This window comes from Rana temporaria, chromosome 7, assembly GCF_905171775.1.
Source record: "Rana temporaria chromosome 7, aRanTem1.1, whole genome shotgun sequence".
Lineage (NCBI taxonomy): Eukaryota > Metazoa > Chordata > Amphibia > Anura > Ranidae > Rana > Rana temporaria.
This window is the reverse complement of record NC_053495.1, coordinates 102,340,760-102,367,798: the sequence shown is the minus strand read 5'-3', so window position 1 is coordinate 102,367,798 and position 27,039 is coordinate 102,340,760. Positions and strand designations below refer to the sequence as shown.

The window sequence follows — 27,039 nt, the reverse complement described above, 5'->3', positions numbered from 1 at the left end:
TGCCCTTTGCAGCGATACCTCACATGCATGGTACAATTGCTGTTTACATATGACGCCAGACCAATGCTTGCGTTCGCCTTTGGGCGAGTAGGGGGGGGGGGGTATGTGTTGGAAGAGGTGCTTTTTTTTTTCTTAATTTATTTTGCTTTTTTATATTTTTAAACTGTTCCTTCCATTTTTTTCTATAATTTTTATTGTTATCTCAAGGAATGTAAATATCCCCTATGATAGCAATAGGTAGTGACAGGTACTCTTTTTTTTTTTAAAAAAATGAGGTCCCTAGATCTTTCCTCTGCCCTCAAAGCATCTGACCACACCAAGATCGGTGTGATAAAATGCTTTCCCAATGGCGCAGTTTATATCCATCGAAATCTAAGTCATGAAATGCTCATAGCTTCCAGTTTCTTAGGCCATAGAGATGATTGGAGCCGTTCTGGTCTCTGATAAGCTCTATGGTTAGCTGGCGGAACCATCGGCTGCATTCTCAGGTTCCCTGTTGGGACAGGAGAGCCGGAGAAAACTAGAGGCTAATTGCTTTTGAAATTTGACCGCTGGCTGAAAAGAATGATACCAACATTATACCCAAACCCGCAGGCATCATTATGGTATAACCACTTAATGTCCTTGTTGAGCATATTTTGTAATTCCCCCCCCCCCCCCCCTGAACGAAAAAAATAAAAAGATTGATCGATGGGTATGCCCATCCTTAGAATACCTCCCTTCATCCACCCACTTCTAATGATGGGCATACATGCACCATTTATATATGCTGAAGCATGGGGGCATCCTCCCGCAAAAGTAAGGAGCAAATCGCTCCTCTGCCCCTGCTGCCCCCCCATGCTTCTGCATATATGCTCTTTTTTTTTTTTTTTAAACTGTGGTGGTGAAATCACCTCCTACAGCACTGGAGTCACGGCTTTATGTATCGTGGAAGAAAACGCTGTTGCTGTCAAGATAAATAAATCCGCACTGCAGCTGAATGGCGTACCTGAAAACCAAAACACACAGTAAAGTATAAAAAAAAAAAATTACATACCTAAAAAGCAAGCATGATAAAACATAACAATAACACATTGCAGAATAGAATACAGTAAATAAAAAAAAATAAGAAAAAAGAGAAGAGAAAGAGAGAATGACAAAGAAAGATTTTTAGAAAGGTTCCAGGTTCGGGTCTCTCAAAATGCCATGGCATCTTCGGAGACCCTGTGTAAGTGTGTCCTATTCTGTGAAATGCTGTACCCTATGCCAATACTTCACTAGTTTTTGGTAGCGTTCAAAACATTCACCAATGCAAAGACCAGGATTGTCAGGACAGCTTGGACAATAACAGGTGTCATGCCTAAATCCACGCTTGCTACAGACACGACATCTTCTTTGGGGCGCTCGTTGGGTAGGGGTACTAGGGAGGACATACGGAAAATGCCTCTCATGCAGCCGGCTTACTGCATTTGGTTGGGGATGGAGAGGTGAAGCACCGCCCAGATACAGGAGGGCTCCGACGATATCTTCCTGGAATTTAAGGAAAGATGCAGTCCATCCTAAAGCTCTGTATAGCACATGAGCGTTCAGCAAAGCCAATTGCAATAAATATGCAGACATACCAGCGTACCAGCGTCTGGCCTTACGGGCAACTGGTAACCGAGGTCCACCCCTCCCATATTTTGGTTATATTTGTGGACACAGAGGGGTTTCTCCACAACACCAGTCGCTGTAAGAATTTGGACAGTCGTGTCTGCGTGAAGGGAGGACAGAACGAAAACATTCTTATTATCCCTCCACTTCTCAGTGAGCAAATTATTACACTTGGAGCAGGCTCTCTCCCCCAGCCTAAGATGGGAATCTACAAGTGATTAGGTCGCACGGTGCCACATGCGCCAATCTGATGGTCAAACAAGTGACTGAAAAGTGGCACGCTTGTGTAATAATTTTCCACAAATTGTACCCCTTTCCGAATAAGGGTAACAACAAGTTCCACACCATTTTGCCAGCGCGCCCTATGTAATCTGGGCAGTTCTCTGTCTCTACGTCACTATCTCTTCCCTCATAAACCATAAAACTACATGTATAGCCTGTGGCCCTGTCACAGAGTTTATACATCTTGACCCCGTATCTGGCACGCTTGCTGGAAAGGTACGGTTTGATAGACAAGCAGACAAAAAATTTAATCAGGGACTCATCAACGCAGACAACTTGATGGGGAGTATACAAGGCTGCAAAAAGTTTGTGGAAGTAGTTTTACGAGGGGTCGAATTTTTTAGAGATGATCGAATTCAGGGTCTCCATGAGGACGACGTTTATTGTTGTTAAAGTGCATGAACCGCAAGATCTGCTCGTATCATGCCCTGGCCATGGAGGCAGAGAACACAGGCAAATAGTAAAGTGGGTCAATGGACCAATATGACCACTGCTCACTAAATTTAACTATGCCCATGTCGAGGGATAGGCCCAGAAAGGTCTTAAATTCAGAAACCGTAATTGGTTTCCATTCTCTGGCAAGGGAGGACTGGGGATTAGCAGCAATGTATTGACCAGCATACAAATAACTTTGGTCCACAATAAATCTATTGAGATCTTCCGTGAAAAACAGCGAAAAAAAATCAAGTGCCGTAAAATCAACTATTTCCACCTGAATTCCGGGCTGGCCAGTGAATGGGGGAAGTACGGGTGCTGAAGAAGTGGCTCCCACAATTAGGATTGTCGAATTCTGCAGAAAAGGACACTATGGGCCCGTCTTTATCTTCTTTTTGCAGGACACTACTTGTGCTTCCCACCTCGCCAGCTTAAACTGCACTTATGGGACTCGCCACGTCACCAAGTGTTACTGCAATGCTGGATGGATGACCAGGGTGTACTAGGCCGCTGGTGCTTGCCAGTTCACCAGAAGGATGAGCCGCAATAGTACTTTTCTGCTGCCCTGCGGTTCTTGCACCTCAACGACAGCAGAAGAATGGTGTCGGGTACGCCTGACCTTGGCAGGGACCTCAACTTCATCGTCAGTGCTATCTGTCATGGAGCCTTCGTCGCCTACAGGATCGTATCCTGAGCCCAACTGACAGATGAGTGACTAACTCCTCACTATCTGTCATGCTCAGAAACATGTAGGCCTCTTCACTAGTGTACCTTCGATTTGCCATTTTGGGCTCTAAATTTACTGGTACAACTAGTGAGAGTCACAGGTAAACAACAAAAAAAAAGCACCTAGGCTGTCAGCAACGGAGTCAAACACTACCAATAAAAACGTGACTCTGCAATTGCTGCAGTTATGTGTTTTGTAAGCGGCAGTGATCGATCAATACTGCACTTAGGTGGGCTGGGCGGAGGGGCAATAACGCTTACAATGCGTTTTTGGGAACCCTAAACTGCTGGGGATGCTAGTATAGATCTGATCAGATCTTCATCTGTTCAGATACTATACCACTCAGGGAGGTGTATGCCGCATGCGTGGGAGTTAGCGCTACTGCCACTAATCTGACGCTGCCTGGGGCGACGCAGACCCTAAAAACTAACTGATATCACCCGCCGGGCGATCAGGGGGTTAAACCTTTATTGGGTAATAAATGGCGGGTGCCCTCACGCTATAAAACAAAATAACCAACCAGCGTCACCCGTAACACTTATACGGTTGATCACTGGTGAAAGGATTAACTAGGGGGCAATCAGGGGGTTAAAACCTTTATTATTAGGTAGTATATGGGGGTACCTGGCACTATAAAAACCTGACATGAACCTAAATAGCTAACAGGCTAACTAGTGTGGTGGAAGGTTTGAATTTCATATTTATACCAGGGGAACCAGTGCAAAGATGAATGTATATGTTTTACTGGACTGGTTCAATTTTATCTCTCTCCCTCTCTTCTCTCTCCCTCCATCTAATTTTGCCTAAGAGTATATTAGGAGTCTGTGGATGTCCATTGTACCCATATCTGAGTTGGGCCTTAGTTATCCTTGTAATCTGGCAACATTATACCTGTAACATCACCTAGGGACATTTGGTAATTTCTAATCATTACTTTTCTTCATCTCTGTCATTTTTCCTTTCCTACAACTGGTTTTATAGGTGGTATCTGTTATGTTAATAGTCACGAATATTGGAGTAATACAAGTTTCCTCTCTGTATCAATAAACATAATCCTTTTCTCTTTTTCGCACCGCTGTTCTTTGTTTTAATTTTTATATAGACAGAAAGGTTTTATTTGCTTTGTGGTATAAATATTTCCATGACACTAGTGTCACCCGCGACACCAATAGGGCGATCAGGAAAAAGATTGCTTAGTGACACTGGTGACAGGGGGTGAAAGGGTTACCTGGGGGATGATCAAGGGGTAAACCTTTATTAGGGGGTACCCTACACCTAAAGGGGCCTACCACTAACTGCCCTAACACTTTTTACAGTCACAAATGACACCAAATGCTGTGATCAGTAAATTAAACACAGCAAACGGTGACACTGACTGGGGGTACAAGGGGTGAAAAGTGTGCCTACGTGTACTAGTGCCAGTGTACTGTTGGTGCATCTTACTGTGAGATGTCTTCTCTCCTCGGCGTTGGACCAAAAAAACGCCACGAGGAGAGAGACAGTTACTGTGTTTACAGTTATAGAAGCAGAGGAAGCATTCCATTGGTCAGGAGCGCTCGTGAGGGAGTGGCCAGGAATTAGGACGGATCATTCCTGTAACGATACCGTCACTCGGGCACCGGGGGGGGGGGGGGCTGTGGGGGCACTCAGCAGAGGTAAGGAGCCAGTAGCACCAGTGAGGGACCCCGAGAAGAGGAGGAGGATCAGGGCTGCGTTGTGTAAAACCCCTGCGCAGAGAAGTATAACATGTTTTTTTTTTAAATAACAGAGGATAGAAAAAAAAAGCACTTACCAATTCTCTAGCACAGAGGTGGTTCGTACGTTTAAAGCTTACTTGCTTAATAGTCAATTTGCCAGTCAAACTAAGCCAATCCCTTTACAGACTACTCGTGTTTGCCTGCAAATAAAATGATACATCATAAAACTTCGATGGAGATTTGCAGAATCTCAGTTTAACAATGAATAATATAAAACGCTCATTGGTCATCAGAAACATTTTATACTGGCAATTTCTTACTAGGTATTTTTTTTTTTAAAGTCAGTAGCTACAAACACTGTAGCTGCTGACTTTTAATAAGGACACTTGCCGGTCCAGGGAGCCTGTGATGTCAGCCCCCCGGGGCTGATCCGTCAATCGTAACGTGTGCCGACACCGCCAGCCTTTAAGAAATCGTCATTGGCCAATTTTTGTGCAAATTCGGCTGATTACCTCACTTCCCCACACTCCACTGACAGTTTCACACACTGAGCGGCTCTGTGCTCAGTGTGTAAAACTCAATGCAGAGAGGAGCTGTCAGAATTCAGCGTGATGTCGGGGGGTGGGCAGGACCTGCCCTGCCCACTTTCTTAAGCAGCCCAATCATTATCTGGTGTTAGCTGCAGGGCCCTGCCCACCCCCGACATCATGCTGAATTCTGACAGCGGTTCTCTGCATTTAGTTACATATAGTGTAACCGAAACTGACAAATCAGCTCAGTGTGAAACCTGCCAGTGGCAAAAAAAAAAAAAAAAAAAAAAAAAAAACGGCTTAAAATATCGGCATCATATAATCGGCAGGAATCGGCCAGAGAAAAACCCATATCGGTCGACCTCTAATCCTAACTAAGGGAAACAGGCAGTGGCGCCTTGCGGCGTCACTGTCCGTTTCCTACTGCGCATGCGTGAGTCGCACGGCACTTTGTGAATGGCCGGCTGTCTGAGAGACACACACAGGTCCCAGAAGACAGCAAGCCCCATTACCCAGAACACCACACGAGAGAGGAAAAAAAAGAATAGCTCCGCGGTATATGAAGTGGAAGATTAGGAAGACTGGCGTTTCTGGTAAGTAAAAAAAAAATCAAATGTTTTTTTATTTTTTTTTCAATTTTTTTGGAGAGTGTTAATGCAATTTTTTATTTTAGGGTGGACCTCTGCTCTAATTCACAGACATATGCAAATAAGAGAACTCTGATCTACCACTGCAGCAGACAGCTTGTAATTCTCAATGAACCCAAAGAGTGCTGATCAAACACACTTGTAGCTCATTTAGGTTTCATGTACACTGCTGCTAGTAAACTAACGATTAGGAACAGTTGAGCTGCAAAAAACAGTGTATTATTTTTCCCAAAAAGGAGAACCTGGCCTTTAAAACTGGCCATGCACAGACAGATATTTCTTGCAGCTTGCAGGCATCTTTACAGCAAACTATTTCACATCAGATATTAAAAACTTGAGAGAAAAACATTGCTCTCTCAATATTTTTAATATAATATAATTATATATTACGTATTTCTAACCACTTCAGGCACGGACCAATTCTGACACTTCGCTCCTACATGTAACATCATTTTTTTTTGCTAGAAAACTACATAGAACCCCCAAACACTATATATGTTTTTTTTAGCAGAGACCCTAGAGAATACAATGGCGGTCATTGCAACTTTTTATCTCGCACGGTAACGGTATTTGTGCAGCAATTTTTCAAACATTTTTTTTTGGGGGGGGGGGGGGAACAGTTTCAAACGTAAAAAAAAAAAAACAGGAAAGTTAGCCCAATTTTTTACATAATGTGAAAGATGAAGTTACGCCAAGTAAATAGATACCCAACATGTCACGCTTCAAAATTGCACATGATCGTGGAATGGCGCCAAACTTTGGTACTTAGAAATCCCCATAGGCGAGATTTTAATTTTGTTTACTGGTTACACGTTTTGAGTTACAGAGGAGGTCTAGGGCTAGAATTATTGCGCTCGCTCCAACGTTCGCGGCGACACCTCACATGTGTAGTTTTAACACCGTTTTCATACGTGGGCGAACTTACGTATGTGAGCACACGGGGACAGGGGTACTTAAAGCGGGAGTTCACCCATTTGTAAAAAAAAAAAATTTCTCCCCTTAGCTTCCTGCTCGTTCGGTCTAGGGGAATCGGCTATTTGTATTAAAATATGAGCAGTACTTACCCGTTTTCGAGCTGCATCTTCTTCCGTCGCTTCCGGGTATGGGTCTTCGGGAGCGGGCGTTCCTTCTTGATTGACAGCCTTCCGAGAGGCTTCTGACGGTCGCATCCATCGCGTCACTCGTAGCCGAAAGAAGCCGAACGTCGGTGCGGCTCTATACTGCGCCTGCGCACCGACGTTCGGCTTCTTTCGGAAAATCGTGACGCGATGGATGCGACCGTCGGAAGCCTCTCGGAAGCCTGTCAATCAAGAAGGAACGCCCATTCCCGCAGCCCATACCCGGAAGCGACGGAGAGGATGCATCTCGTAAACGGGTAAGTACTGCACATATTTTAAAATAAATAGCCGATTCCCCTAGTAAAAACGAGCAGGAATCTAAGGGGGAAAAGTGCCCTCTAAGGGTGAACCCCCGCTTTAAAAAAATTAAAAATATGTTATTGTTAAGTTTACTTAATTTTTTTTTATTTTGACAAATAAGTTCAGAAATCAAGTTATTTGTAACAAAGTGCAATGACACAGGGAAAAAAGTATTGCACACATGAAGAAAGGGAGGTGCAAAAAGGCATGGAAATCCAAGACAAGCTAAAAGCTATCAGTAATTAGAAAGCAATCCGTGTCAGTGCAAGTTTTAACTGATGGCCTATAAAAAGGTCTTTCATTACCAAGGTGTCACACAAGAAACATTTCATGATGGGTAAAAGCAAAGAGCGCTCTCAAGACCTTTGCAACCTTATTGTTGAAAAACATACTGATGGCATTGGTTACTGAAGGATTTCTAAACTTCCGAATGTTCCAGTGAGCACTGATGGGGCCATAATCTGGAAGTGGAAAGAACATTTCAATATAAACCAGCCATGACCAGGTGCTCTTCACAACATTTCTGACAGAGTAGTAAAAAAAGAGCCAAGGAACACTCGTGGAGAGCTTCAGAAAGACCTGGAAATCCTAAGTTCTATTGTTGTTACAAAGTAAACAAGTAACGCAATCAACTGCCATGGCCTATATGCACGCTCACCACGCAAGACTCCATTGCTGAAGAAAAAGCGTGTTGAAGCTAATTAAGGCCCGATTCACACCTATGCAGTTTTAGTGCTTTTTGCAGATTTGCACTACAGTCCATTTAACATGGTTTCCTATGGAACACGTTCTGTAGTGTAAATATGCAAAATGCATAGGTGTGAATTCAGCCTTAAAAAGTTTGCTGCACAACATTTACAAAAGCCTGTGAAATAGTGGAAGAATATAGTCTGGTCAGATGAGATCAAAATTAAACTTTTTTGAATGCCATAATACACACCATGTTTGAGAGGTCAAATAGCACTGCACGTGACCCTAAAAACACCCTCATACCAACAGGGAAGTTTGGAGGTGGGAACATCATGGTGTGGGTCCGTTTTTTAGCATACGGTACTGGTAAACTTAGTTTAATTGAAGGAAGAAGAAATAAAAAAAAAAAAAATGTACCAAGATGAAGAAGATGAAACGAGGGTGGACATTTTAGCAAGACAATGATCCCAAACACAAAGCCAAGGAAACTTTCAATTGGTTTCAAAGAAAGAAAATAAAGCTGCTAGAATGGCCCAGCCAATCACCTGACTTGAATACAATAGAAAATCTATGGAAAGAAATAAAGATCAGAATTCATAGAGGCCCATGCAATCTTCAGGCTGAGTTCACACTGCTTTGCAGAGCGGCTCACAGCAGGGGTCCGGTGCTATAAAAAAATACACTGATTACTGTGTAAAGGTCACTGGCAGGAAAGGGGTTAACACTAGGGGGTGATCAGGGGTCAACTGTGTTCACTAGTGTGAGTTCTAACTGTAGGGGGATGGGACTAGGTAGAGGAGATGACAGATCATTGTTCGTAGCTAGTAGGAAATCACGATCAGACTCTCCTCACAGAGCAGGGATTTGTGTGTTATATATATACACACACACACACGCACACACACACACACACACACACGCACACACACACACGCACCCCCTGTTCTGGCTCTCGTGAACGCTGGCCACGCGCATTGGCACCCCCCGCAATGCAGCGACTATCCCACTTAAAAGGAGCAGACGTACAGATACGACCATTCGCGGAATCGTGCCGACCTGCCGCAGGATAATGATGGCGGCTGGTCGGCAAGCAGTTATATAAAATTTAACATGCTAACTGAAATTTATGTAATATATATATAATCACACACACACACACAGTATCTCAGAAACGTAGTTAATTGTACAGCTTGTATAACAGTGGAAATTTGCTCTCTCCTCAAAATAACTCAACAGCGATTAATGTCTAAACCTCAGGGAGTACACTCCTAAGTGAAAATGTCCAAATTGGGCCCAAAGTGTCAATATTTTGCGTGGCCACCATTATTTTCCAGAATTGCCCCAACCCTCTTGGGCATGGAGCTCACCAGAGCTTCACAGGTTGCCACTGAATTCCTCTTCCACTCCTCCATGGCAACATCACGGAGCTGGTGGATGTTATAGACCTTGCGCTCCTCCACCTTCCGTTTGAGGATGCCCCACAGATACTCAATAGGGTTTAGGTTTGGAGACATGCTTGGCCAGTCCATCACCTTTACCCTCAGCTTCATTAACAAGGCAGTGGTCATCTTGGAGGTGTTTGGGGTCGTTCTGTTGGAATACTACCCTGCAGGTCGGTCTACGAAGGGAGGGGATCATGCTCTCCTTCAGTATGTCACAGTACATGTTGGCATTCATGGTTCCCTCAATGAACTATAGCCCCCCAGTGCTGCTGTTCCATCAATATGTGCCCTCCATCAAAAAGTGTCTGCGCATGTGCAGGGTGGAGCCGCACTCACGGACACTATTAAAAGCTATTCACAGAGTGGAGGGAAACTAGTTCTCATATTGTGCCTTGCTGTGGGGCAGGGTTTCAGTCTGTTCAAGGTCACCTTTTGTCAGTGTTGCACAGCGGCTTTAGTGTCTTGATCAGCGCCTGTTTCCTGTGTCTACAGGTGGCAACAGACAAAAATCCACCCCTCAACACATCCACAAGCTGCCCTGCAACAGCAAGGCATAATGTAACAACCACGGTGTCCCCCTGTCCGCCCTGTGAATAGCTTTCAATTGTGTCTGTGAAATTCCCTCTCTGATGTGCGCATGCGCCATGGTCACATCACTCCAGCTGATCTGAAAATCAGCTGGAGTATGGCTTCGTCCTGCGTGGGCACTTTTCAACAGAGGGCACATATAGATAGAACACCAGCAGCACTTATGCAGCCCCAGACCATGACATTTGTGGGGGAAAAAAAATGACAATTTTGTTTAGGTACAGCATCGCACGACCGCATAATTGTCCGTTAAAGTGACGCAGAGCCTAATCGCAAAAAAAATGTCCTGTCATTAAGGGGGAAATCTTCCAGGCCTTAAGTGGTTAAAAGGAGAATAGTTTGATTACACTCTTCCTTTCTTCAGCATAATAGTTAAGAGACAGGGCTTAACTAGTTTGTGCTAGTAACGATTAAATCTTTGTATGCACTTAAAACTATCTATTAAGCCTGGGCCTGGTTTTCAGGTATAAAGCTGTTCTGAATCAACATTATTTCATCATGAATAGCTTTATAGTTTAACAAAGACTGTTTACAGTGGTGTGAAGGTCAAATTCAACACAAAGCACTTGACAACTAAAGATTTCTTTATATACATGAGAAAGATTAAACAGGCAGGTTACAGAACAAGATCGGTTCTGGAGCTTTGTTCTCAAGTTGAATTTGTATACAAGTTGGAACAGGTAAACAAAATTTAAGTGCAACTCCAGCCAAAAAAATAATAATTTCTACTTTTTTGGATAGCATAGGGAAGAGTTATTATTTCCCCGTAAGGTTTGTTTTGCTGTCTGTACCCCCATGTTCAGAAGATTTCACCTCACTTTCTAGTCCTGTGGCAACTCTGGATTTTGAAAACGTTAAAAATTGTTGTGGAAACAAAGATAGGATTGATGATAAAGCTTCAGCGGAGACACTTTTTCCCCCCCACGAAAACTCTAAAGCCAGGTACACACCATTTTAAAAAAAAATTTTTTTCATTCAACCCTATGGGGGTCTGAACCGCTGTACTAACCATGCAAGGTTAGTCCCTACAATCTCCCATAGCGTGCTGTTACGTTCCGACAGGAACAGCCCCCCCGCCAGAACACTCTGATCAGCACGCTCTGCCATTGGCTAGGAGCGCCGATCGGGAGTCGGCTGGCTGCTGGTTTTCCAACATGCACGTCTGAAGATGGCCAAACAGCCAGCTTCTGTCGGACAGACCAACATACACGTGGGCTGTATGTTGGCCATTTTTTTTTTTTTTTTTTTAAACTGCCCGCTGTCTTGACTTTCAGCCTGTGTACCCGGGAGTGGGAAAAATAACTGTTTTCACGTGAGGACATATTGATGTACCTGTCCCACGTAATTTTGTGGTACAGGTACATCAATGATGTCCTACTTCTTTGGTCTGGCACCAAGGCCGACCTGACATAATTGCATCAATTTTTTGAACCTTAACCACTTGCCGCCCACCAATGACATATTGACGTCGGCAAAGTGGTTGTAGAATCCTGACTGGACGTCATATGACGTCCTCAGGATTCTGAGCCGGGGCGCGCATCGCGGCGATCGTTGTTGCAGGGTGTCAGTCTGACACCCCACAACACCGATCAAGGTAAAGAGTCTCTCACAGAGACTCTTTACCACGTGATCAGCCGTGTCCAATCACGGCTGATCACGATCACCGATTGGCAGGCATTGTTTGGCACTGATTGGCATCCATTAGTACAACACATACAATAGTGCCGCAAAAAACGACAAGGATATGGACAGCCGCACTCCAGTAACTTAAAAGACGTGCCCTTTATTGGGTACAGGAAAAAATACACTACAGGTATCAGCACACAGTGGGATAAACAGCTGACGCGTTTCGCATTGAGTGTCAATGCTTAATCATAGCTATCCATGCCGCCTATCAGTGCCCATCAATGCCACCTCATCGGTGCCCAGTGCCTCCTTATCACTGCCCGTCAGTGCAGTACCATCTGTGAAAGAGAAAACGTACTTACAATGTTTTATAACAGAAACAAAAAAAACGATTTTTTTCAAAATTTTCGGTCATTTTTTTTGCAGAAAATAAATATTCCAGAGGTGATCAAATACCAGCAAAAGAAAGCTCTATTTGTGGGTACAAAATGATAAAAATTTAGTTGGGGTACAGTGTAGCATGACCGCGCAATTGTCATTCAAAGTGCAACAGTGCTGAAAGCTAAAAATTGGTCTGGGCGGGAAGGTGTATAAGTGCCCTGTATGGAAGTGGTTAATATAGCTATTGATAAAGATGGTTTTCTCTACTCTTCCTTGTATTGTAAACCCTCATTTGGGAACACCATTCTTCATGCATTCAGTGGACATCCCCAATCACTCATAAAAGAGTATTCCATACAGTCAGTATGTTGGATTGAAAAGAAATTGTGCTTGAAACGATGACTATGAAAAAGCAGCAAAAGGCCTATGCGCCAGATTAAAGGAAAGGGGCTAGTCAGACCAGGGGTGTCGAACTTAATTTCATCGTGGGCCGCATCAGCATTATGATTGCACTCAAAAGGGCCGGTTTTATCTGCAAGATTAGATGTCCAGCGCATCCCCTCTCCTTAGGCTGCTTTCACATTGCAGCGTGGAGCCGCGGTGATGGTATAGCCACGCTATTTGTAGCGCGGCTATACCGTTGTATTTACAGCGATATTCGGGCGCGGTATAGGAGCGGTGAACACACGGCTCCTATACCGCGGTAAAGATGCGGCTAGCAGGACTTTTGGTGCGCTCCTGCTAGCGCACCGCTTCAATGTGAAAGCCTTCGGGCTTTCACATTGAACACTGCAGGGCATGATTTTTCATGCGGTATAGCAGCGCTATTTTTAGCGCTGTACCGCATGAAAAACGCCACAGTGTGCAAGGGGCCTTACATTAGATGTCAAGAGCAACCCCACCATCAGAAGTTGAGTCCCCCACTCTCCCTTTCATTACAGTGCACCCCCCTTTCCTTATGCTGCGAAGAAGCTGGATGCATTCCTTGAAAGCAAAAAGTAAGGAAGAGTACTAGAGGAGGGCCATATGAAATGGCCTGGAGGGCCGGATTCGGCCCGAGGGCCTTATGTTTGACACCTGTGTCATAGACTATTGAAAAGAGCCTATAATAAGGCTTCTCAATGTGACAGAAAGGAAATAACCTTTGCCACAAAAACTCAAACTACGTTACAACCTGTCCTGATTATTACACAGTACTCTTGACCCAATTTTGGCCTCTATTGTTGGCGGACGGTTCTGCTTAAAAATACATAAAACAACTACCTGACATTACCTATGGGCATGCCCCCTCCCTCGGCGATACACTGGTTCGTAGCCATTTTAGCCCTGGGAGTGGTGAACATGCCTCACAAACAGGCATCTTTTCCTCTAATAAATGCAACATATGTAGTTTTTTTTTTTAAATGGCCATACTCGTTCTCTCCAGCAGTCTCGTGTCAAACAATTGGAGTAATTTGAGGCAAATATGATCAAATTCACAGCTCTCGAGCATGTACCGGCATATGCAAGAGGCGGAGGAATTGATTGTATACTTTTACAGCTTGAGACAAAATGGATCCATAAATTAAAGGTCATTTGTTACACTGGCCTCAATGAATATATGCTTTTTTGGGGGGGGGTTTAAATCAGAGCCTTTATTTTTATATACAAACAACTTACTCGTGGAATTCCTTAGGGAGTATGTAGGTTTTTCAAAAAGAATGATCCTATTGAGATCTAAAATCCATTCAAACACCATCGGTGGGTAGGGAGAGGACCACTTAAGACCCAGACCAAAATGCAGGTAAAGGACCAGGCCACTTTTTGCGATTCGGCACTGCGTCGCTTTAACTGACAATTGCACGGTCGTGCGACGTGGCTCCCAAACAAAATTGGCGTCCTTTTTTCCCCCACAAATAGAGCTTTCGTTTGGTGGTATTTGATCACCTCTGCGGTTTTTATTTTTTGCACTATAAACAAAAATAGAGCGACAATTTTAATACAAATGCAATATCTTTTACTTTTTGCTATAATAAATATCCCCCAAAAACATATATAAAAAAGTTTAGGCCGATACGTATTCTTCTACCTATTTTTGGTAAAAAAAAAAAAAAAAAAAAAAAAAAATGTATAGCGTTTACAAAATAGGGGATAGTTTTATAGCATTTTTATTAATTATTTTACTACTAATGGCAGCGATCAGCAATTTTTTTCATGACTGCGACATTATGGCGGACACATCGGACAATTTTGACACATTTTTGGGACCATTGTCATTTTCACAGCAAATTTTTTTTATAAAAATGCATTGTTTACTGTGAAAATGACAATTGCAGTTTGGGAGTTAAAGTGGAGTTTCCATCCCCAAATTTTTTTTTTCATTATTGTGCTCATTAGACCTAAAAAAGAATACAAAAAAAAATGTTTTACCCATCTGGAAATCTGCCTTTGGAATCACCTAGGATTCGGACATCATCTCCCTCTAATGCTCCTGGGAAATGTGTGTCATTTCCCAGGATGCAGTGCGCTACCCAATTATCACTCCTCATCCAAGACTTCCAGGAAGTACCGTATTTATCGGCGTATATCGCGCACTATTTTCCCCTTAAAATAAGGGAAAAATCGTGGGTGCGCTATATACGCCGATAGCCGCGCTCAGTTTGAAATCGGCTTTGCTCGTGCTCACGCATAAACATCACAGAGCGTGAGCGCGAGCGAAGCCGAGACTTGCCGAATGTACCCGAGTGTACTGCACTCGGTATATGTCGGCGGAGGCGTTCGAACTGAGCGCGGGAAGCGGGGACTCGACTTGAGGCGCGCGCTGGAGAAGCCGGGAGGACACCATCGAGGCCGCAGACGGACGCCGGACCGGACGATGGACGCTGGGAAGACACCAAAACTGTAAGTAATAAAATCATATAACATTTTTTTTACAGGAATTTCGGGGGCAACTTTAGGGGTGCGCGGTATACGCGGGAGCGCGTTAAATACGGTAAGTGCTTGGGGGCTTCACAATGCCCACAAGCAAAATGACAACGGTGTGGACATAGTTTTATAAACTATCTTTTTTGAATAACTATGCGGAGCGGCGGCGGATTGTAAAATAGTAAGTGACCAGATTTATAATTGTAAAAACACATGATGAAAGCACATACATTTAAAAAATGCTAATTGTGGTTGGAACCCCAATTTAACCACTAGGGGCGCTGAAGGGGTTAAGTGTGACCTCATATGTGTTTCTAACTGTAGGGCTGGACGTGTGATGTCATTGATCGCCTTTCCCTACATCAGGGAACAGACGATCAATGACAGCACCACAACGAAGAAGAGGGAAGGTGTGTTTACACACACACACACACACACACACACACACACACACACACACACCTCTCCCCGTTCTTCAGCTCCGGGGACCGATCGCAGGACTCCGGTGGCGATCGGGTCCGCGGGTCCTGCGGAGCTTCGGACCAGGTCATGGGCGCGCGCCCCAAGGCTGGGCTTTTAACAATCACGTACAGGTACGTGATTGTGCCCAGCCGCGCCATTCTGCCGACGTATATCGGCGTTAGGCGGTCCTTAAGTGGTTAAGCGCAATCTGTCTACAGGCAACAAAAAGCACGCATCTTATAGTGTTACCAATAGAGGAGGTATAAATAGACGTATCCCAATAGACATAGGAGTGGTTCAACCGGAATATTAGTATCCAATAGCCTGTTTAGGGTACCAATCACCTCCCACCTGGTATCTTTGAAGTTTCGGACACCGCCACAAAAGATGTATTAGGCTTAATTTCCACTGACGTTTTTACAGCCACTTTTCTGAGCGTTTTTTACAAGTTAAAAATGCCTGTCCATGTTATTCTATGGCATCATGCCCACATAGGCATTTTTAAGCTGCAAATGGCATAGGCGTTTTTGAGCTGTAAAAAAAACGCAGGACCAGGGCGTTCTGAAGCTCCAGAGTAGAGCTGTAAAAACGCCAGACGTTAAAAAACTCTAAAAACCACGCGAAAACGCTCAAAAACGCTACCGCGGCATTTTTAAAGCTCCAGCTCACAAAAATAAACATGGACAGGCGTTTTTAAGCTGTAAAAAAGGCCAACAACAGTGGCTGTAAAAACGCCAGTGGAAATGAAGCCTAATGCCGCATACAGACGATCGTTTTTTGTGATGAAAAAAAATGACGTTTTTGAAAACGTCATTTAAAATGATAGTGTGTGGGGAAAATGTCGTTTTATGTCTTCAGAAAAACGACCAAAAAAAAATTCGAACATGCTCGAATTTTTTGTGTCGTTTTTCAAAATGTCATTTTTTGTGTCAATGAAAATGATAGTGTGTGGGGAAAACGACGTTTTTAAACCCGCACATGCCCAGAAGCAAGTTTTGAGACGGGAGGTAAAACTACCATTCATAATGGAGTAAGCACATTCATCACGCTTTAACAGACAAAAAAGCACGAATCATCTTTTACTAACAAGTAACCAGCTAAAAGCAGCCTCAAGGCGAATAGAACTTCCCCTTTAGAGTGCCGTCACTTTGTTCATCATTTTTCAAAATGATGGTGTGTATGCTCCGTCGTTTTTGAAAATGAAGTTTCAAAAATGTCGTTTTTTTTCATCACTTCAAACGTCATTTTTTTTTCATCACAAAAAACGACCGTCTGTATGGGGCATTAGCGTACCTGTATTACCACATCCAGCACAGGCTGGCTCAGATTTCAATCCAATTGCATACAGCAATTAGGAAGTTCTATAGACTCTATGGAGAATATGTTTATCACTTTCCTGTGATTATAAAATAATAAAGATAAACAATTTTTATCCCTTATCCACTTCGGCTGCATTCACACCTCCGCGACAAGATACGCCGCGTACGCGGCGTATTTTGCCGCGAGTGTGTAACTTTTAACAAAGCCTTCCCATTGCTTTGTATGGCCGAACACCAATGCCGCCTGAAAAAAAGGGTCCGGGACTTTTTTTCAGGCAACAGGCGTACGGCGTCTATGAGATGTGAACCATCTCATAGACAGCAATGGGAATTCTCCCCTCCAGCGGCACGAGCGTCCGGCGTTTTGACGCGGAGGTGTGAATGGGGTCTTAACACTAGTATTTACTCTGTTTCATCCCTCTATCTTTACTGTTATTAACCTTAAAGGGGTTGTAAAGGTAAATGTTTTTTCACCTTAATGCATCCTAATCCGACGGTACCGCCCTTCCCCCCGAACACCAGTTTTACTTACCTCACCCCTCGAAAGTCCTGCGCGCGTCCCCGTGATACTCTTCGGTTCCCAGCCTGGCCGTTGATTGGCTAGGCTGGACGGATTGATAGCAGCGCTGTCAATCACATCCGATGACGCGGTGCGCCGGGGGCAGGGCCGAGTGATACAGTCGGCGGCTATGCCCACCACATCACGGGAGCGCGCTCGCAATAGCTTTCCACCATGCAAGCTTGCTCGCATGAAGGTGGAAAGCTCTTGCGAGGAGGAGCCGAGACAGCCGCCGAGGGACCCCAGAAGACAGGGTTCGGGGACACTGTGCAAAACGAGCTGCACAGTGGAGGCAAGTATAACCTGTTTGTTATTTTACAAAAAAAAAAAATTTACTTTAGTGTTCCTTTAACTATTTTTCTTGTTCTAAAAATGAAACACCTTCCTTTACATCTCCGCAAGGACGGTTTTTGTTTTGTTGACATATGGGCCACCTCTTTTTCTTCTCTCTACTCATCCCTTTCTTCCTCTTGCCTCTTTCTTATTATATTGCTCTTGTATGTTTATTTGTATTTTTCCTCTGCTTTAGAAAAAATCAATTATTTATTTATACAATATATATTTTGGAGGTCCTATTTTTGTTTGATAGTACTGTGATTTACTGTATTTATCTTTTAATATTTGTTTTTTTCATTGTGTGTTGTGCCTTGTCCTGCTGTGGCTCTCGATTGGGGGCACTTCATGCCCCACTTATTCCCCCTTTTTTCTTGTGCACCCCTATTTAAGGTTCATCATTGGGGCCTCTCACACTTGAAGCCTGACACATGCCTTCGCTTCAAGTGCTTTCCTTTGTCACCACTTGCCTGCTATCTATCAGCCCTGCCTCCATTTTTCCCCCGGACTGTGCTGGCTGTGGTGCCATTGGCTCGCTCATCAACTGACCACGCCCCGAGCGATGCCATCTGATGCCTTGCTGGGCTAAGCTGCGCTGATGTCACGGTGACCGCTTTCCCTGCAACCAACAGTCTTGGGGATTGTAGGCATGGCGGCGCGGCACACTGGTGAATGCGCAATAGGCATCTCCTTGTCTGCGTTCGCTCAGTGACATCGCAGGTCCAAGCGAGCGGGGGGATATAAAAAATGCCAGCTTTCTGCCAGCAAACACCTGGCTGGAACTTGGAGGCGATATTGCCGTGCATATCCTTGATTCAAGTACACAAAAACTTAACTATATCTATAATTGTGATACTGTTTAATCCCTTGATCAATTATTTTTTGGGCAACTTTATTAGACGTCTGTGTATGTGGCAAAACAAAATTTTTTTCTTTATTATAATACAACTGGATTTTTTAATTTGATCAGATATTTATATCATATGTTGAGCGTTTAGCCCCTGCTTTTTCTTTGATTTTGTAGTCCAAATGCCCATACACTTGACTCCTTAGCCATTTTTGTCTAAGTCCTGTATCCCCTGCCCCCATATCAGGCTGCTTGGGATTATGGATAGCTTCAATATCTTTTCCACCATTAATTCCTTCCCTCTGGTTTGTTTCCCAATTGGGGTGTTCAATACCCTGCATTACATCATACTATATCTCTTTATTATTCTTTCAGTGTGCATTGTCCTGAGAAATTTTCTTTGGACCGCTTGCTTTGCCACCCTGGTAACGTCTTTTTCGGATCGCCTCCAAACTTTTCTCCATTTTGTTGCGAGCATAGTAAGTTGTGTGCTGAGCTACATCGGCCTTAATTGCCGGTTTAACATATCTGCATAGCTTTAATTTATGCCCTTTACTTCTTTCAGCCTGGTCGCTTTATATCCCTTGTGGCCTGGCACGGCTTTTTCACTTCACCCTGATCTTTGTATTGCTTTAAAAACACACTTTTTGTGGGGTACCGCCTGCTATTTCCCTGCGTCGGAGCTTGTCAGATGTGAGTACTTGGTGTTCTCCCTCGCGAGCCACAGCGGGACATATGCATTAAAACAAAGTTGCTTTGGTAGCGTTTGTACATTTTTATGCAGTCTCTAATGTTTACCATTGTGTCTTTATGTTATATGTTAAAGCTGGGTTACGGACTGGTGGTCCAGATAAAATCCCCCGATGAAGCCTGAAACGGCGAGACATGCAGGGATGAAACATTCTCATGTGACCACCACTTTATGAAATTGGAAAAACCAGTGACCCACGATATTTTTAATTTGCTATGATTTTTTTTAATGTGAACCCTTTTCTGTATATACATGTGTTAATAAAATAAGTATTTTATTCTTATGGACAGCGTTTACATTGTTTATACATTTTCATATGTTTCTAGCACCGCTATAACCAGGGCTGTGGAGTCGGAGTCGAGGAGTCGGAGGAAATTTTGGGTTCATGGAGTCGGAGTGGCAAACAATGCACCGACACCGACTCCGACTCCTACTAAATTTAGATTGGAATTAAAAAAAAAAAAAAGCAAGTTTAAATGTCCCAATTCACAAAAAGTTATAGTTAATGACTTCTCTACTGTAAGAATAAAGACCAATGCCTCACGTAACCGCAAAACGAACACGTTAAGTGACCGTGAAGAAGCATGCTTTTCAAGTGCTTCACTGTATGGCACGCAACGCACAATTCGGAGCTGCAATACTTATACTTTCCATAGTGTTGTGTTCTGCTTTTACAGGGAACGCAGCGTCCATGTGTAACCTAGCCTCTCACTGATAAGGGATTAAATAAATATGTTTTTTGCAGGACTAGAGAGTGAGACACTTGTATAAGTGAAGGGAATGGAGGGCCAATAGTTCAAGACTGAAGCTGTAAACCATTGGAAAAACTGCTGTCATTTAGCTAAGGCTATAAAAACTTGTAAACTCCGATTGTTAGCTTAAACTTTAAACATGACTATGGGGAGAAAAAAAAAAAAAAAAACGTTGTTTTCATTGTGTTTGTCTTTTGCTTAAACTGTGCAATACAGTAGACTGTTGGCTTCCCAGCCAGTAGTCCTGTGGTAGGTTGCGTTTCTTTCCCTCAAGGAATGTATAAAATACATTCGCATATTAATACAGAGGAGTCGGAGTCGGGGAGTCGGAGGTACATAAAACTGAGGAGTCGGAACATTTATCTACCGACTCCACAGCCCTGGCTATAACCCCACTAATCTCTCCTGCCCGTGTGTACCCAGGTGTACAGAAGTGACTTTCCCTTCCTAGGAGGTAAATTTCCTCTCACTGCCAGTTGTCTTCTCTTCGTTTGTAAGTACGAGTCATATGCAAGGCCGATGTGTGTAACCCAGGGACTGCCTGTAATAAGTAGGGTTGTCCCGATGCCACTTTTTTAGGACCGAGTACAAGTACCGATACTTTTTTCCCATGTACTCGCCGATACCGAATACCGATACTTTTTTCTTAAAATGCAGCCACGTGTCCCCAAATGCAGCCTTGTGTCCCTTAAGACAAAGCCAAGTCAACCCCCCCCCCCCCCTCTGACATCTAGTTACTATGCGCTGGGGGAACACAACAGCTGTCATTTGCATTTGAATAGATGTGTGTTCCCCCGCCGCACTGTCATGTATAGCCCCTCCCCCTTGCCCAGAAACTTTGGACAGGTGACCTGTCTATCAAAGTGCCCGGGCAAGGGGGAGGGGCTATACATGACGGCGCGGCGGGGGAACACACAGCTATTCAAATGCAAATGACAGCTGTTGTGTTCCCCCAGCACATAGTAACTAGATGTCGGCAGCGGCGGGAATTGACTTGGCTTTGTCTAAGGCGGCAGCAGCTCTCCTCTCCCCCATACGAGGACTGCTCTGCTCCGCCCCCTCTCCATCCGCACTCGGGGAAAAAAAATAAAATAATTATATCAGGCATCGGGAGTATTTGCACGAGTACAACCACTAGCGCAAATACTCGGTATCGGTACAACCCTAGTAATAAGTCTCATCAATGTACTAACAAGTGCTCCCCGTTTCTTGAATTGGAATGCTATAGTGCAAAAAATAAATAAAAAATGCTAGCAATATTTAAATTAGGGCTGAAACAACTGAGGGCTGACAAGTCCACCTATCTAGCGAATTTTGGCCAGCTCATCGGGAACCTGGCAAAATTTGCAGAGTATGGCCAGCTTAAAGTGGAGGTTCACCCAAAAACTTAAATTTTAACATTAGATTGATGCTCATTTTGTCAAGGGGAATCGGGTGTTTTTTTTTTTAAATCGAAGCCGTACTTACCGTTTTAGAGATATTCTCCGCCGCTTCCGGGTATGCGGGACTGGGCGTTCCTATTTGATTGACAGGCTTCCGACGGTCGCATCTATCGCGTCACGATTTTCCGAAAGTAGCCGAACGTCGGTGCGCAGGCGCCGTATAGAGCCGCACTGACGTTCGGCTTCTTTCGGCTACTCGTGACGCGATGTATGCGACCGTCGGAAGGCTGTCAATCAAATAGGAACGCCCAGTCCCGCAGCGGAGAAGATCTCTCTCTAAAACGGTAAGTATTGCTTCGATTAAAAAAAATAAAAAAATAAAAAAAACACCCGATTCCCCTTGACAAAATGAGCATCAATCTAATGTTAAAAAAAATTTTTTTCGGATGAACTCCCGCTTTAAAGTAACAGAGTTTCCTGGAGGATCAACAAGATATTTTTATGTACCTACTGCATAAAAAGGTTGGTAAAATATCCATGTATAATATAGTTACAGTTACTGTCTGAAAAGACATCTGTACCAACTAGCAAACACTATGATATTTATACCATTGTTGCAAATATTCAAAGACTTCCTTATGGTGTTATTTGTCTGCCACAGCAGGAGGAAAAGTAGTACTTTGAACACTAGGTACACAGCATTGCCAATAAATTATCTACCACTGCATTGTTGACAGAATGTGGGACTATTATCTGTCTGAGAAGTCGATTGTCAGTAAATATTGAGTGCTTTGAAGCAAAGAACTTTTGCACAGTAAACAAGCACTCAAGGTCACCTTGCAAAGATCCAGGCTACTGCTTAGCCTAAAGCTGGGTATACACATATTGAAATTAGGCTGGCCTGGTTTAGCAGGAACCAGATGAATTTCAATCTGTGTGAAAACTTGTCTGCTCAACAGAAGCCGATTATTAGACCAGTTTCCGCTGAAGCGTTCTGCTAGAAACCCAACATTTGATCAGCCGCTGCAGCACTGATCAGTGTGTTCTGATGGGAAGGGGGAAAGAGAAGGAATCTTCACAAAGACCAAATCCAAGTTTGTCTGGCATACAGGGACTAGAATTCTGATTCTCAAGCTAATGCAAAGTTAGTTCCTAAAATGTTCCTACATACTTAGAATTTTTATTCTTTTTTTTTTTTAAAAAGGACGCCTTTATGCCAGCCTGCACGCCTAAACATATGCATGTAGGTTAACCACTCGACACCCGTGCCTATTTTGGCACTTTTCTTGTTCATGTAAAAATCTACATTTTTTGCTAGAAAATTAATCAGAACCCCCAAACATATTTTCTTTTAGCAGACACCCTAGGAAATAAAATGGTGGTCATTGCAACTTTTTTTCTCACACAGTATTTGCGCAATAATTTTTCAAACGCCTTTTTTTGGTTGGTGTGAACAGGGTACAAGGGGGGAAACAATTGCTTTCTATGTGCCTTTGCATTAAAGTGATAACGTTTTTTTTTAAACAAACCTACTTACCTACTGAGCAGCCCAGATCCTCCTCTTCTCGGGACCCACTTATACACTCCTGGCCCCTCCCTCCTGTTGAGTGCCCCCACAGTAAGCAGCTTGCTATGGGGGGTGACCCAAACCGAGTCATAGCTCCCTGTGTCCATTCAGACATGGAGCCACAGCCCGAACACACCCCCTTGCTCTCCTCATTGGCTCACTGACTGAATGACAGCAGCGAGAGCCAATTGTGCTGTGTTGCTGTCTCCGCCAATGAGGGAAGTCCTGGACAATCAAGTATTTTGTGCAACATTGCTGGATCTAGATGGGGCTCAAGAGGGTTGAGGGGAGCTGCTGCACAACAGGGTGGTGTAAAAAAAATAATAATAACACACATACACACACGCCACACAGATTTTCTTTGATTTTTATTGAGTTTTAAATGAAATGCTTTTGGAATAAAATCTATCCAAAAGATAGTTTTCCATTTAAGATACATTAATAGTACATTTAGTTTATTCAGCATGAAAATGGAGCTTAGTTATGTAGAGTGAGGCGGTATATTCTGCAATATTTACATTTTTGGTAAACTCACTCAATGAATCCAAGTGCTGCAAGCCTATATAACATGCATAAATGAAAGTAAAAATAAAAATAAATGCAAGCAGCATCTTTGAATCGGTGAGAAGAGCGGTATGTATATCGCTCCTTCCCATTTAAAAACAGGCGGAGGCGCATTGCGGGCAGTATTAACCCCCGCTATCGGCCGATAGCGGGGGTTAATACCGCACCGCTAGCGGCCAAATTCCAACGGTATGGCGCGGCTATTTTTAGCGGCGCTATACCGCCACTGCGCCTCCCGCCCCAGTGTGAAAGGGGCATAACAGTAATCAGTCACTGTGAAGCCTGACCGTCTTTTTACCTTGCTATAGGGCAGTGTTTCTCAATTCCAGTCCTCAGGCCCCCCCAACAGGTCAGGTTTTCAGGATTTCCATTATTTTGCACAGGTGATTTGATCAGTTTCACTGCCTTAGTAATTACCACAGCCTTTTCATCTGAGGGAAATCCTGAAAACCTGACCTGTTGGGGGGGCCTGAGGACTGGAATTGAGAAACACTGCTATAGGGGCACTACATACTATATTTTGTAGCTTGTTATAGGTGCACTCTGAAGGCAGGAGGAGCCAGAAGTGTTGGTGGGGGAGTCCAGAAAATGTAATTTTTTTTTGTGATGTAAAAAATAAAATTTCAGAACTTTTTTCACCTTTAACCACTTAAAGCGGTGGTTCCCCTAAAAATAAAATGTTGACATCGCATTTAGCAAATAAATTACAGTTAGAATCGGCTTGTTTTATTTAAAAAATACCTCCGTACGTATCGTTTCCATTATTCGGTCCCACCGCCACTTACGGGTACGATGCAGGCGGTGGGCGTTCCTAATTGATTGACAGGCATCCGAACGACGCATCCATCGCGTCACGAGATGCCGGAAAAAGCCGAACGTCGGTGCGCATGCGCCGTATAGAGCCGCACCGACGTTCGGCTTTTTTCGGCATCTCGTGACGCGATGGATGCGTCGTTCGGATGCCTGTCAATCAATTAGGAACGCCCACCGCCTGCATCGTACCCGTAAGTGGCGGTGGGACCGAATAATGGAAACGATACGTACGGAGGTATTTTTTAAATAAAACAAGCCGATTCTAACTGTAATTTATTTGCTAAATGCGATGTCAACATTTTATTTTTAGGGGAACCACCGCTTTAAGGACCGCCTCCTGCAGATATACGTCGGCAGAATGGCACGGCTGGGCACAAGCACGTACCTGTATGTCCTCTTTAAGTGCCCAGCCGTGGGTTGCGCGCCCGCGACCCAGTGCGAAGCTCCGTGTCCGTGGGACCCGATCGCCGCCGGAGTCCCGCGAACGGTCCCCGGAGCTGAAGAACGGGGAGAGCTGTGTGTAAAGCCGTTCTTCACAGTGGTAGCTTCATTGATCGTGTGTTCCCTAATATAGGGAAACACAATCAATGACATCACACGTCCAGCCCCGCCCCCCTACAGTTAGATAAACACATGAGGTCACACAACCCCTACAGCGCCCCCTAGTGGTTAACTCCTAAACTGCAGTGTAATTTTCACAGTAAACAATGCATTTTTATAGCATTTTTTGCTGTGAAAAAAAGGATTTTTGTACTCGCCGTAAAATCCATTTCTCTGAGTTCATAGACGGACACAGCCTTCTTTGACATTAGGGTTATGCTTCTTCCTACCAGGAGAGTTCTAAGTTTGTGGATTTGGGGTTTTCATGAGCTGTAAGCCATAATCATCACAATTAATGACAAATCATGGCTTGAACTATCTTGCTTTGCATGTAATGAGTCTATCTCATATATATTAGTTTCACCTTTTAAGTGGCATTAGCAAAATAAATGAACTTTTGCACGATATGCTAGTTTTTTTGACTTTCACCTGTATTATATTAACCCCCCCACCCGGATGGACAAAGCTACTGTCTGCCGTGCCTCCTGTGTTCAATCACCCAAAGTTGTGTTCCACTAATACAGGAGGTGTGTTACTGGCCACCAGGCGAAAATAGAGGAAAAAAGCCACAGAAAACTGATGCAGCTCCACATCTAATGAGTGTTAAGCTGCAATATAATAAAGTTTTGGGTTTAAAACTGCCTTAATTAGTTCTTGGTTAAATTGGCCCTAGTATGTGCGTGTATGTATGAATGTGATTTAGGGAGCTCAGACTGTAAGCTCGTTGAGGGTAGCTGGTAGCACAATTTCATTCCCGCTATCAGTGTGAACCTAGGCCACAACAATGATAATAGTATACTCAGGGATCTTCAAAATACGGCCCCTCCAGCTGTTGTGGAACTACACATCCCATGAGGCATTGTAAAACTGACATTCAGAGACATGACAAGGCATGGTGGGAATTGTAGTTACTGAACATAGTTTGAAGACCCCTGCTATACGCTGTCACTGTACTAACACTGGCTGGGAAGGGGTTAACATCTAGGGCGATCACAGGGTTAACTGTGTGTCTAACAAAGTGTTATGTGTGTACCGTTTTTACTCTGCTTTGCAGGGGGAGGGGAAAAAAATAAATAAAAAAACACACACACACGTGTCACATTGCCGCCGGCTTTGGGGAGCCCTCTTTTCTGTTATTTGCTCAGCTGGTTCTGGCCAAAAATCATTGGCCAGGACCTGCTGATTGGCATATGATGGAAACTAATGGCAGCACAGCGGGTGCCCCCTCCTCTGGAAAGCTGGATCACATACAAGTTGGCAACCATCAATCTGCAAGGATTAACCCCATAATTACACTGCAGCAGGTTGGCACAGCTGCACGAGCTACGGCGGCTCTGTAAGACGCTGTAGCAGGCGCACGCCCGTGTGTCCCCAGAGCCGATGCGCGTGCGACCTCCGAGCACCCTCTTGCGACAGAGCGATATCCGCGATCTGCGAGTATAAACAATGATCTCTCTCCTCCTCTAGTGAGCCACATTCCCCCCACAGTTAGAAACACACATAGGGAACACAGTTAACCCTCTCCCTGCCAGTGACATTTATACAGTAATCAGTGGCTATTTATAGCACTGAAAGTTGTATAAATGTCACCGGTCCCCAAAAAAAAAGTGTCAAAAGTGTGATCTGTCAGCCGCAATGTCTCAGTCCCGATAAAAATCAGATCGGCGCCATTACTAGTATAAAAATTATATATATATATATATATATATATATATATATATATATATATATATATATATATATATATATATATATATATATATATATATATATATATATATATATATATATATATATATATATATATATATATATATATATATATAATAGATTTATGGCATTTTTTATTATTGTGTATGTATGTATATATATATATATATATATATATATATACACACATACACACACACACTAATAAAAAATGCCATAAATCTATCCCCATTTATATATATATATATATATATATATATATATATATATATATATATATAAATGGGGATAGATTTATGGCATTTTTTATTAGTGTGTGTGTATATATATATATATATATATATATATATATATATATATATATATATATATATATATATA

The 27,039-nt window shown here is 43.4% G+C and overlaps 1 protein-coding gene across 1 annotated transcript in view; it reads right to left on the bottom strand.

Moving 5' to 3' along the window:
* Positions 1-27,039, bottom strand: part of LOC120945553 (influenza virus NS1A binding protein) — a 113,099-nt gene that overhangs the window by 83,677 nt on the left and 2,383 nt on the right. The window contains exon 2 of the mRNA XM_040359806.1: positions 4,869-4,973. The gene's annotated coding sequence lies outside the window, so the exon portion shown is untranslated. The remainder of the gene's footprint in view (positions 1-4,868; positions 4,974-27,039) is intronic.